The sequence below is a fragment of the Marmota marmota genome, unplaced genomic scaffold, assembly GCF_001458135.2.
Source record: "Marmota marmota marmota unplaced genomic scaffold, marMar, whole genome shotgun sequence".
In the NCBI taxonomy this organism is placed as follows: domain Eukaryota; kingdom Metazoa; phylum Chordata; class Mammalia; order Rodentia; family Sciuridae; genus Marmota; species Marmota marmota.
This window is the reverse complement of record NW_026000000.1, coordinates 10,546,186-10,557,597: the sequence shown is the minus strand read 5'-3', so window position 1 is coordinate 10,557,597 and position 11,412 is coordinate 10,546,186.

Sequence of the window (11,412 nt, the reverse complement as noted above, 5' to 3'; positions counted from 1 at the left end):
CACTCTTTGAAATAGTTGATCTAGCAGGATTGTCAGGAAAAGGAAGAGCTCCATATGGCAAAGTCAGTAGTAGTAAAACAGGGTCAGGTCTGTCCATACTGGCAGTGCCCTTGCATGAGTGGTCAGTGCCACCAGCCATTGCCCTACCCAGGGCAAGCCGGAGAATTAGATGGCCTCAGGGTCCACAGCTCAAGGAGTCTTCTCAGAGCAAGGAATGAGGCTACCCCTCATTCCTGATGGGGTAACCTCTGAGCTTCATTTCCTCTCATTGCATTTATTTTGCTTGTCTGAGTCTCTTGCTGAACATTCTCCCTGGACAACTTATCACCCATCTTTTCCCCCTGAAAACATGAGGTCCCACCATTGCACAGCTTTGACAGAGGTTGATGGCATCCTGTGTTTTCCACTCCAGGATCTGCCATCAGGGTCAGATCACAGCCCTCATGTTCAGATAAGCCCAGTCCCAGTTGCTCCAGATGCCTTCTTCTTACTTCTGAGGAGTCCCTGAGTGCGCCCATCCTTCCTTCTTGAGCTGTCTCATAGACCTTCTGAGCATGGTTCTGCCTCTCTCGTGGCTCCTTGCTTAAACACAAGCAACTGCATTTTGCACAAGTCATCACTGACTCAACACCTTTTAGAGGAAGAGAAAACACAATGGAGAAAGTTGCAAGCCTGTGAATCAACCTTGGAAACCCACATGGAGGAGAGGACAGAGGCAGGGAGGGATGTTTACAGTTTGGAGACAACTATTGAATGCTTCCCTGGCATTGGAGGAGAAAGACACACTTAGCTTACAAAGAGCCCTGATGTTTCTGGGTCTTCCCACCCTCCCTGATTCTGCAAAAACTTATGAGTGTTGGCTGGGCCGGGGGCGTTCACCAAGGCAGGGAAGACATTTGGGCTCTGTCCAATGCTTGGGTCAAATCCATCTGCAGTGTTCATCCCCACAGTAAATCCCATCAATGTGTCTCCAAGCAGTCATTGAAATTTCATGTTCTCAAGTTAAGTAGTTCTCATCCCAGTTTCGAAACCTGAGTTATTATCAAGTTTAAATAAAGGGATGTTTTCCCTTCTTAATGAATGATTCTCCAAATAGTCTCACGTCCTTATGTCTGTCTATTAAACTCGGGGAAAGTTACTGTAGAAGATTTATGTTAGAAAACAGTGCAGACAGGAGAGGGGGAACCAGGGGAATCTCTCTTGGGGACATGATCAGTGTGTAAATCAGATTCCAGGGTGTGCTGGATACTTCCTGTGTCACTGCCCCCTCCTGAGTTCTGTACACATTCTGTGGGAGACAGGGAGCCTACTTTAATATCCAAGGCTCCAAACACTGTTGTATCCAATTATAGAACCAGTCAAGGAAGGAGTTTACACCCCAGTGTGGAAGTCTTTATTTTCTTTTCTACTCTAAAGTTTACAATCGGACTGTGGCAGAGGTGTCAGAAGAGAATTTCACATAAATCACAGCCTCTTGTTTTCTCGCTGAGATGCTAGGGCCATCTCTGCAGTCACTACTCCTTTCTCATTCATTCATTCATTCCGGAAGCATGACTAAGCACTTACTTACCCGTGGCCCAATGTATCGCATGAGCTGATGCTTCCCATGAGTGGTGTGGAATAGACCCAAGCCCAGGAAACAGACTACCAAGGTGTAGCAGCTCAGTGCACAGAGCAGGTGCTAAGGGTGTCCTGAGGAAGGTGCAGAGCCCAGGGTGAATGGGGAGAGGCCAGAAACTTGCTTGAGGGGCTCCCAGTGAGTGAGAAACCAAGGTTTTGTCTAACAAAGAAGCTGAGTGGCTAATATGGGGTTCTGGGAGGTCACAAGGAAAGGGCTGCCCCACTTGCTTTCACTTGGGGTGTTCTAGTGGGATTGAGATGCCCCATCAACCTCATCCCGCTCCACACAGCTGCCCCTCACACTGACAGTGGGACTTCATATAGGGAGGATAAGGCAGGTGGGGTCTGCTCCCACAGGCTGCCAGGAAGCCCATCTGTTCTTCTCCCTGGATGCCCCAAGGCCCTGTACCTTCTTGATTCTCTGCTCTCATTGCTGCCAGCTCCTGGATTTCTACTGTCTTCTTAGGTGTTCTTTACCTCCAGTCTTTGAATCACATCTTTAGTTTGTGCCTCTTGGACAGGGGTTGCAGTGAGAGATAAGTTTCCTCATATTTCCATATGTCCCATCCCATCCTCCCACCCCTAAGGAGCCCAGCTGTCCCCTGCACATGCCCCATAATGATCATGACACCTGTGATCCTCAACATGCATGTTGCGAATAAGAGAGAGGAAGAATCTTTGCTTTGGGGACTCAGTCTTCAAAGCCTTTGCTCTGGGAAGCAACGGCATGATCCCACAGAGCCTAGCTTCTGTAGGGCTAAAGAAGAGCCTTTTGTGGGTTGCTCCCTGGACAGTTTTCATATTTGAACAATAAAATCCCCTAAGATGTCTGACCCTGATGTTTACCAGAGACCCATTACTGCCACCTCATTGCTTATTAAGAAAACAAGGCGAGGCGTCGACTTGGGGGTCCCTGTGCGTCCCTGTCGGGGATGGAGCGTTTGTCAGGCCTCGGTGCTGACAGATGGGCCCGAGAAGGAATTCCTCAGTTCACCCCCCACTGCCTTGGTGGCCTGCGGCTGCTCCCCTCCATCAGGGTCAATCTTAAAAAAATTATTATTACTTTGGCCATAAGCCCAGGGACAAATGTGGCTTTTGTCCAACAACAGCCCACAGGCAGAAATCTGTTGTTTCTTCTTCACCTCTGATGCTATAACTTGATAAAGGACACGGTGGAGGCAGAAGAACCTGATTTCAGTTCCAAACTCTCCCCTGTAGGCTTGAAAGTGACCCCCCAGGAGATGCTGCTGAGGTCTTCCTACAGTTGTCTGTGGGTTCCAGAAACAGGTTCTATGGGTTGGACTCTGATAGAGCCGAAGGGAATGGGAGTCACGGTCACACCGGGCTTCTTAGGGAAGTTGTAAGGGGGCAACTCTACCTGGTAAGATCTGAGGTCACCTCCCAGCCCCTCGCTTGGAGTGCTAGCAGGGGGTCGGGAGAACTATGGCTTTATGGCCGAGAGTCTATAAAGATGATCCACGGCTTAGCCCCTTATGAGGTGAGCTATCCTGGATGGATGATCAGCACCACGTGCCAGTTTTCTCCTCTGTAAACTGTGGGAGTGATGCTCACCTTCCAGTCATCATGGGTGGTGAGGCCCCATGGCCTCTTGTACCCAAGAAATTCAGATAAATGCAAGCTTCCCTGTGTCAGTATTCATCTCTACCCAGCTCATTCATGTCCTCACAATATCCATCTTTTACTGTGTCCCATTTGTCTGTCTTATTAGAAAGTGCAGATTTCCACCTGTTGGCTTCCTCAGACAGCCCTCACTCCAGGTGGCCTTGACCACCTCACAGAGAGACCAAGCTGCTCCCTGTGCTGTGGCTGGGGTGGAAAGTAGCACTTCAGAGAAATGCGAGTGCTCCAGGGACAGGGAGGCTGGCCTGGTGGAACCATAGCTGGAACCTATAGGGGAAGCTAGCCCACCTGGCCTGGGTGGGTACAGAGAATGGGACAGGTTTAATGTCCAGGACATAAAAGGAGACAAAAGCCCTGTGTCTCCTTTTATGTCCATCTTCCTTGACCAAGGGTGAGAGCATTCCAGGGACAGCCGGCAGCTGCCCTGTTTCTGCTTATGTAGGTTGTCACAGTAGAGAAGTCTGAGGAGATCATGTCCCTATAGGAGGTATGTCTGCCTGTCTTCAGGACAAGGGCACTGAGCCAGGCACGGAGAATGTTTACATCCACAGGAGGGCTGGGGGAATCAAGGGAAGGGAGGCTCATCTGCACTTGAGAGAGTTGAAGACGGGGCTCGGCTAACATCTGCTCTGCCAGGTGGGAAAATGCCACAATCAGTTCTGGACTTGCAGAGGGGAGTTACTTCTCCATGTCCCACAAGTGCCTTGTGCTCAATTGGTGTCATGCCCACATGGATATGCTTCTTAATTGCAGGTGGAGGCCCACCTGGCATATTGCGGTGGCCTGGGAATTTGGGGAGGGTTCCTAGGAATGAGCATTGGTCAATGCCCTGGGCTCTGTCCTGCTGGATTGTCCTCGCTCTGATTGGGGGCAGACAGGAGTAGTAGAAATATGCAAGTAAAGAAATAATTCTATAAAATAGGCCCACTGACCCCCACAAGCTTTCTTTTTTAAAAAGCAATTTACCTGCAGTCCTGCCTGGCTTAAGTCCACAGGGTATATTACATTCTTCAGCAGACTACCTATTATCTTGCAGGAAAAATGCAGGCCTCCAAATGCTGATAAGAACACAAGTTATTAATGCTTCTAAAAATATGTCAAAATGAATCCTAGTGTCATGCATAACTAAAGAGAGTCAATAAAAAGATTAAAAATAATTTAAAAAGAACATACGTCATTCCATGGTGAAGCCACTTTGTGACCTTTACATAAGACCAAATCCCAGAACTGAGGGAGATAAGGTCATTTCTCCCAACCACAAAATCTCTGAGAACAGGTTCCAAATGGAACCCACCAGCATGGGCAAAGTGACCTATAGTTGTCATGACAGCAGGGACTTGAATGTCTGATTTCATCCTGTTGTGAGTCAAAAGTCAAGAGGAGGAACTGGTGGGACTCTCTGGAAACTGGGACCTCTAATAAAACTGGAGACCAAGAAAGGAATGTCATCCCTCTCTTTTCTGAGAGGACCTACTTTTTCCCAAGAGTGTCTCCTTTTCCCTTTTCTTATCCCTTCTAAAAAACTCATGCCTATAACTTTGTGTGACATGCCTGACTTGATCACAAAAATTGGGGTGAGGTGGAGCAGGAGGGACTTTGCATGCATCAGTTTCCCAGAAGGTCCCAGCACTGTAACAGTACCAACTGTGTCTATCTGAATGCTACATATCCCTCTATGTCCCACCTTAAAGTCCAGGTCCTGGACCATCTGCTGCTCCCTGTGAGATGGAGTCAGGAGAGGAGGGCCTAGTGTACTAGAAGCTGTTAGCTACTTGGCCTGGGTAGCCTCACAGTCTTGCTCTAGGGCAGCGTTTATGACATCACAGGGAAGCTTGCTGTGCCAGGTGATACAACAGTTGAAGGAAAGGTGGACACAGGGCTTCAGGCCCCATCACCACTCCCAAGGGAGCTGAGACCACTCCTGAGTCCTTCATCCCTCTCCAGTTAGCCCTTCTGGTCATTTCCTGGACCTCTTCTCTCGACCTTTCTTGGGGCCACAGGATCTTGAGCTGAACCCTTTCCCTCTGTGACAGCAGTTTGAAGTCCTTCATCTCCCTGGGGATGGCCTGCTGCCCTTTAGCATGGACAGCCTTCTCATCTCCTTTCCTCAACCACTGGCTCTGAGTTAGCTGGTGAAGCATTCAGTGGATACCAAAAGGCTGGTATGTCCATTACCACAGAGGATCCAGGGAATCTTCCCATCTTCTTTTGGACAAGAAGAGAGTCTCATGTCACTGGGGCCCATGGCCCTCTGTGCAGATCTCCTGGATAACAATCAGCAGACTACAAAACCAAAAAGTAATACTGTGACAATACTAACTACTCTTACTATTCTTGCTCTATAAAATTCCTATCCCAATCCCTGAATGTGTATAGCCTGGTGATCAGTTGCTTCTCATCCCCTCCTTAACATATAGGGAAACTGAGGTTCAAGGCAGGAAAATTGCCAAGGTAAGGTCACCTACTAGGAGGTAAGTGGACAGAATTGTGACCACATCCACCCAACCCCAGCCCCAATGGTTGCCCATGCCCCACACGATTGAAGAGAGCCTCCTGCATAGGGCTGGACCTCCTTCTGCCAAAAAAAGAAAAAAAGCCACTGGTCCCAGCCTGCAACTGTAGTGAAGAGAGAAACCTGGCCCCCAGGAGGAATGGAGAAAGGGGGCCAGCAGGTTAGATAATCAGTGAAGAAGGGAGTCACCAGACATCAAGAGGGAAGAGGGGTTGGGGATGAGCTAACAGAGCCTGTGCCAATGAGCTTCCTGGGGCACCCATAACTACTTTCAACCCTTTTCAATATTCCTCACTAGCCTAAACTGGATGTGCCTAACTTCTTTGGGTTGTTTTGTGATTTTTGATTTGTAATCCCCAAATTTCACCAAATGTGCACAAAAGCCATGCCAAATCTTTCTTCTTCATGATCCCATGCCAAGAAGCACTGACTACAGGCTAGAGTTACATTCAGACAGGGGTGGATGCCAAGCACAACTCTGCCACTTTCTAAGTTTGCAACTTTGGCAAATCACATAACTTCCTAAAGCTAACTTCCTGTAAATGGAGGCTGGTCATGATAACCACAGGTGTGCTTATGAGTTTTGAGATAATAGAAGACCTTTATAAAGTGTAAATCAAACTGTAAATACAAATGGGGACTCATCCACATACATTTTCTGAATGCATTGTTCTGGACCCTAGTGCCACAGTGACGAACTCCCAGCACCTGCCTCTGTAGAAATCCAGCCTAGAGAGGATACTGTGAGAGTAGAGGAAGAAGCAATCTTGGACACATAGTCTGAGGGTTTCCAAAGGCCCTGGAAGGAGATTGCATGCCTTGGGCCAAAAGAGGTGCCCTGACTGAGTGAATATTGAGCACTTTCTATGATGCTTGTGCCACCGTGCATATGTGACAGTAGAATAGCTCCTGAAGTCTGAAAATATCAGATGGAAAATTCCAGAAATAAACAATTCATAATTTTTAAATAACTTTTTATTATAGTACATTGTTCTAATCATTCTATTTTATTATTAGTTAATTGTTGCTAATCTCTTTGTGCTTATTTATCAATTAAGTTTTATCATAGTATGTATAGGTAAAACCTAGAATATATGGGGTTTGGTACTACCTACAGTTTCAGGCATCCTTGGCACATCTTGGAATGTATCCTTCTTGGATAAGGAGGAGACTGTTGTCCAAGGGAGGCCACAGAGTCCTGTGGGCCAAATCAGGGAGGGGTTGGGGAAGCAAAGTGGAGCCCCCCCACACACACACACAACTCAGGGTTAGGTATGGTATCCCTTGATGTTTCTGGAAATATCTAGAAATATCCTGCACCCCTCTCCCCAGGAAGCTGAGGGACAGTGCATCTTGCTGTTAGTTGTGCCTTGGATCAGCACCTTGCCTGGTCCATTCAGCGTGTTCTTGTAGAGTGCAGGGGCAATGTCGCTGTGTGCTGGCTCTCACCAGACTTGCCTCAGGATGGGTTTGAGGTTTTTTTACCAGGGGTCCAGCCATTCAGAGCCAACCCTGACCTGGGCAGGAAATTCATAGAATGCTTTACTCTGTAGAAGATGGCATTTCCTTTTGGGACCCTGGACCTGGTCTCCAGTGTGTCTGGGCTTCACTTTGTACATACCAACACTTTGTACATACCACACTTACCTGTAGTCTGTAGTCTGATTATCCCAATCCAGCTTCTGCAGGCCAGAGTCCTCATTTTGACTCAGCTTGCTCAGCCAGGGTCCTGCCTTCTGCCCGTGGTGAGATATCTTATTTCATGTATTCCTGGCGGTGCCCAAAGTCCTGTTCCCTACACACAGAGCCTTGTGAGCACAATGTACCCTGACCACATTTGTAATCTCTGGTCACTTGCTTGTCTGCTTTGAGACCACCCACCAACAGAACTCTGCCTGGGGCCATGAGCATCTTCCCCAAACATGCCCCCCACCCCACAATGCTATAGGCCCAGGGGTGACCCTCCCAAAGTTCTCACCACAGATCATCCTCATCGAGGAATCTGGTGGGCCCTTGCACAGTGCCTGAGGCCTGAGGCCAGCTTTGGCTAAGCCAAAGGCAAAAAGCAGAGCTCTAGTCACCTGCACTCTCTCCACCTCACCGGCAGGACCTCAAGGCCCTGCAGTGTTCGGATCCAGAGCCCACTCTCATTCATTGCTCCTTGGAAGCAGCACTGGAGGCCAGGGTCAGGGCTTCCAGCCTCTGTTTCCTGCCTGTACAGCTGCCTCAGCTGGAGGATAGGGAAGACCTGGACTTTATCCCACTCAGGTCACTGTACAGTGTCCTCAAAGCATAAATGGGCCTTAGGTAAGAATCTCCCCGGGCGAAGGGAGACCATTGACAGACATCCCCAACAGCCAGTTCTGAGCTCATCCCATCAGTTCTGTCCAGAATCTGCCCTCTCATCTGCTTTGCTCAGCTTCCACGTATCTCTGATAAGCCACAGAGACATTTGGGACTCACTGTAATGGCACCATCCTTGTTGCAGTCACCAGAACCCAAATGTGGGTCTCTTCCCCCTGCCTGGCCTGTTTGCCACACTCTGACCCTGACCCTCTCTGTGGCCCACCTCCTCCTCCTCCCTGCTACTATGCCCTCTTGTATCTGGTCTTGTTCCTCCCACTCATTTTTAATGATGGGCCCCTGGTCTCCAGGCTCCTGCTCCAGGTAGAGAGACCTTCCCAAAGCATAGCCAGGTCTCTTTTTTTTTTTTGTGAATATTCTTAGCTATCAATGGACCTTTATTTATTTATATGTGGTGCTGAGAATCAAACCCAGTACCTCACACATGCTAGGCAAGTTCTCTACCACTGAGCCAAACTCCAGCCCCCAGGCATCCTCTTTCTAGAAAACAATATGGCACATCTCTCAGCTTACATTCACTCGATGTTTACAGTTCTTGAGGGAGAGATAAGAATCCACACACCTCACCTCCCTTTATAGACCAGACAGAAAATGCCCCGTGTCTACATCCTACAGAGGCCCTGGGGCACACCCTCCCAGCCCGGCCCCAACCCTCGATGGGCCCCTATCCTAGGTGCTCAGGAGTCTGACTCCTCCCTTGGCATCTGCAGCCTGGCATCCTCATTCCCCTCTCATCTGCCCTCGCATCTGCTTTGCTCAGCTTCCCCGTATCTCTGATAAGCCACAGAGACATTTGGGACTCACTGTAATGGCAGTGACACTGGATACCTTGAGGAGCAAACCTTTACTTTATGCCTTTGCTATAAAAGGACAGAAAACTGAGGAGACAAACACCAGCCTGTGAGACCCAGGCTGAGAGCCTCAAGAATGTTCCCTTTCTCAACGAACAGCTTGGTCCACCCACGTCCCCAAGCAAGAACCGAGGCCCATCTTTAGCTGCACACTTCCTCCTCACCCGTCCCCTTACACAGCCTCCAAGTCCAGTCAACAGGCTCTCTGACTGCATCCTTGTCCCCTGGACTGTCCCCACTTCTGGATCACTCCCAACAACTGACCCTCCCACCAGTTTTTGCCCTGCTCCTGGTCCCTGTCCTCCAAGTCAGAGGAGCTCCCTATTGCTTCTGGGGTCTCAGTCTGGACACACAGTCTGATCCGCTGGTGGAGTCCATTAACCCTGCTTGGTCCTCTTCCCCGCCTCAGCTCCAACATCCCTGAACACCCCAGCTCTTTCTCACCTGCCTCAGCCTTCGCACACGATGCGTTCTTTACCTGGAACATTCCTAGTCGACTTAACTCTGGCAGCTACCGTGGGTCCTTCCTTCTCTGGGTGACATTGTCTTGCCTTTTTTAGGGCATTCTTGAGGCTCTCAGCCTGGGTCTCACAGGCTGGTATTTGTTTCCTCAGTTTTCTGTCCTTTTGTAGACCAAGGTATAAAGTAAAGGTTTGCTCCTCAAGGTATCCAGTGTAGACCTCTGACTGCTCCTACAATAGTCATTTCTGTCACCCGTATCAACAAGTTTTCCCTTGTCGCTGGGTCATCCCAACACACATAAACTTGTGGTGGAAACTTGATCTTTAAAAATATGAATATGAAGCTTATTTTCTACCCCAGGATGTTCGCACTGACGCCATCCATTCCCGTTTGGCCTTCCCTAGGGGGTTCTCTGGGTGAATCTCCATGCCACATCATTCCTTTGGCCCCCATCCCACTTTTGGCTGCTCTTTGAAGGAACATTTCCAGAAGCAGCATGTCTAATAAACACTGCTGCCCTGTCCCCACAGCCCTATGCAAACCAGGCAGTGTCTCCATTTCACTGAGGGTGCTGTCATTCATCCTGTAATTCGAGCCACAAGCCCGTACTGCTGCCTATTTCCCCACAGTGCTTATGTTTATGGTTTCCTACTCAGAATCAACAAAGGCTTCCCATCCCGTCTAGAATAAAATCCAGACCCCAAGTCACAGCTCAAGTTAAATCAGGTCTGAGGATGCCTTTGCACTTGGGTACTTACAGAATTAATTGCAGCCTGGCTTAGTTCATTAGCTAACTGAAAACCTAACTTTGGAGTGTACTTTTGTAACAAACAGCTGAGTTTCAGCCCATTGCAGCAGCTGAGTTTCAGCAATCTCAGGTGGCCAGCTGATTTCAATAAGGCAAATCCAAGCTGTAATCAATTAAATTGCCTCTGTACCTCACTTCCATTGTCTGTCTATAAATACCACCTGACTATATTGCTGGCTAGTGTTCTTCAAACCTATTCTGGTTATGAGGGCTGCTGATTCCAGAATCATGAATTAAAACAAAAACAAAAACAAAACAAAACAAAACAAAAAAAACCCATCAAGAACTTTAAAGTAAATATGTTGTAATTTTTAAAAATATAATTGTAAGGCCTTCACCATCTCTTGCTCTGCCCTTGTTCACCCTGTTCTAACCAGACTGGCCTTGAGATTTCTGTGATAAGGATCTTTTTTTTCCTACTCCGGGGACTTTGCACCACCTCCTTCCTTCTCTGATGACCTTTTAGGCTTGTCACAGACGGTGGCTCTTCTCAGGATTCATCCCTCATATCCCAGGAACAGTCCCTTGGAGCAATCTTCCCTACTATTTGGACCTGATGTCTCCTCTGCTTTGCCACTCACCCTCCTGATCACAGCAAGCTTCTTTTTCATATTGTTTCTCAGGATCTGGATGATCTGTTTGCCCATTTGTTACCCTTTCTATTTCTGAAAATGTAGACTTCCCAGGAAGGGGCCTCATGTGACTGACTTATCTCTAAGCCCAGTACCCAGCTGGAGTCAGGAGGCATGCACTGGCTTTCAGGGGACGGGTGAAGGAGCTGATGAGCCCTGGTGTTCACTTCAGTTTCAGGACATGAGTTACCATCCACCTTCTGCCTGGAGATCTGCACATATTGAAGACAAAATGAGTATCTTTTCATTAACATGGAATTAATGAAAGAATGCTTATATGTGGTTGCAGGTAATCTATTTCTAGATTAAAATGACATTCGTCAAAAAGAGAGAGCAAGAGAGAACCCACTTTGTTTTTCTTGCATCCTTACATTTTACTTTTATATTGTTGGTTTGAAACCACTGGTAGGCAGACTACTTTTAGGCTGGCACAGTAGAGACCTGGGACCATGCTGCTGCTACATGACTCTTCTTCTTCTTCTTCTTCTTCTTCTTCTTCTTCTTTTTTTTTTTTTTTTTTTT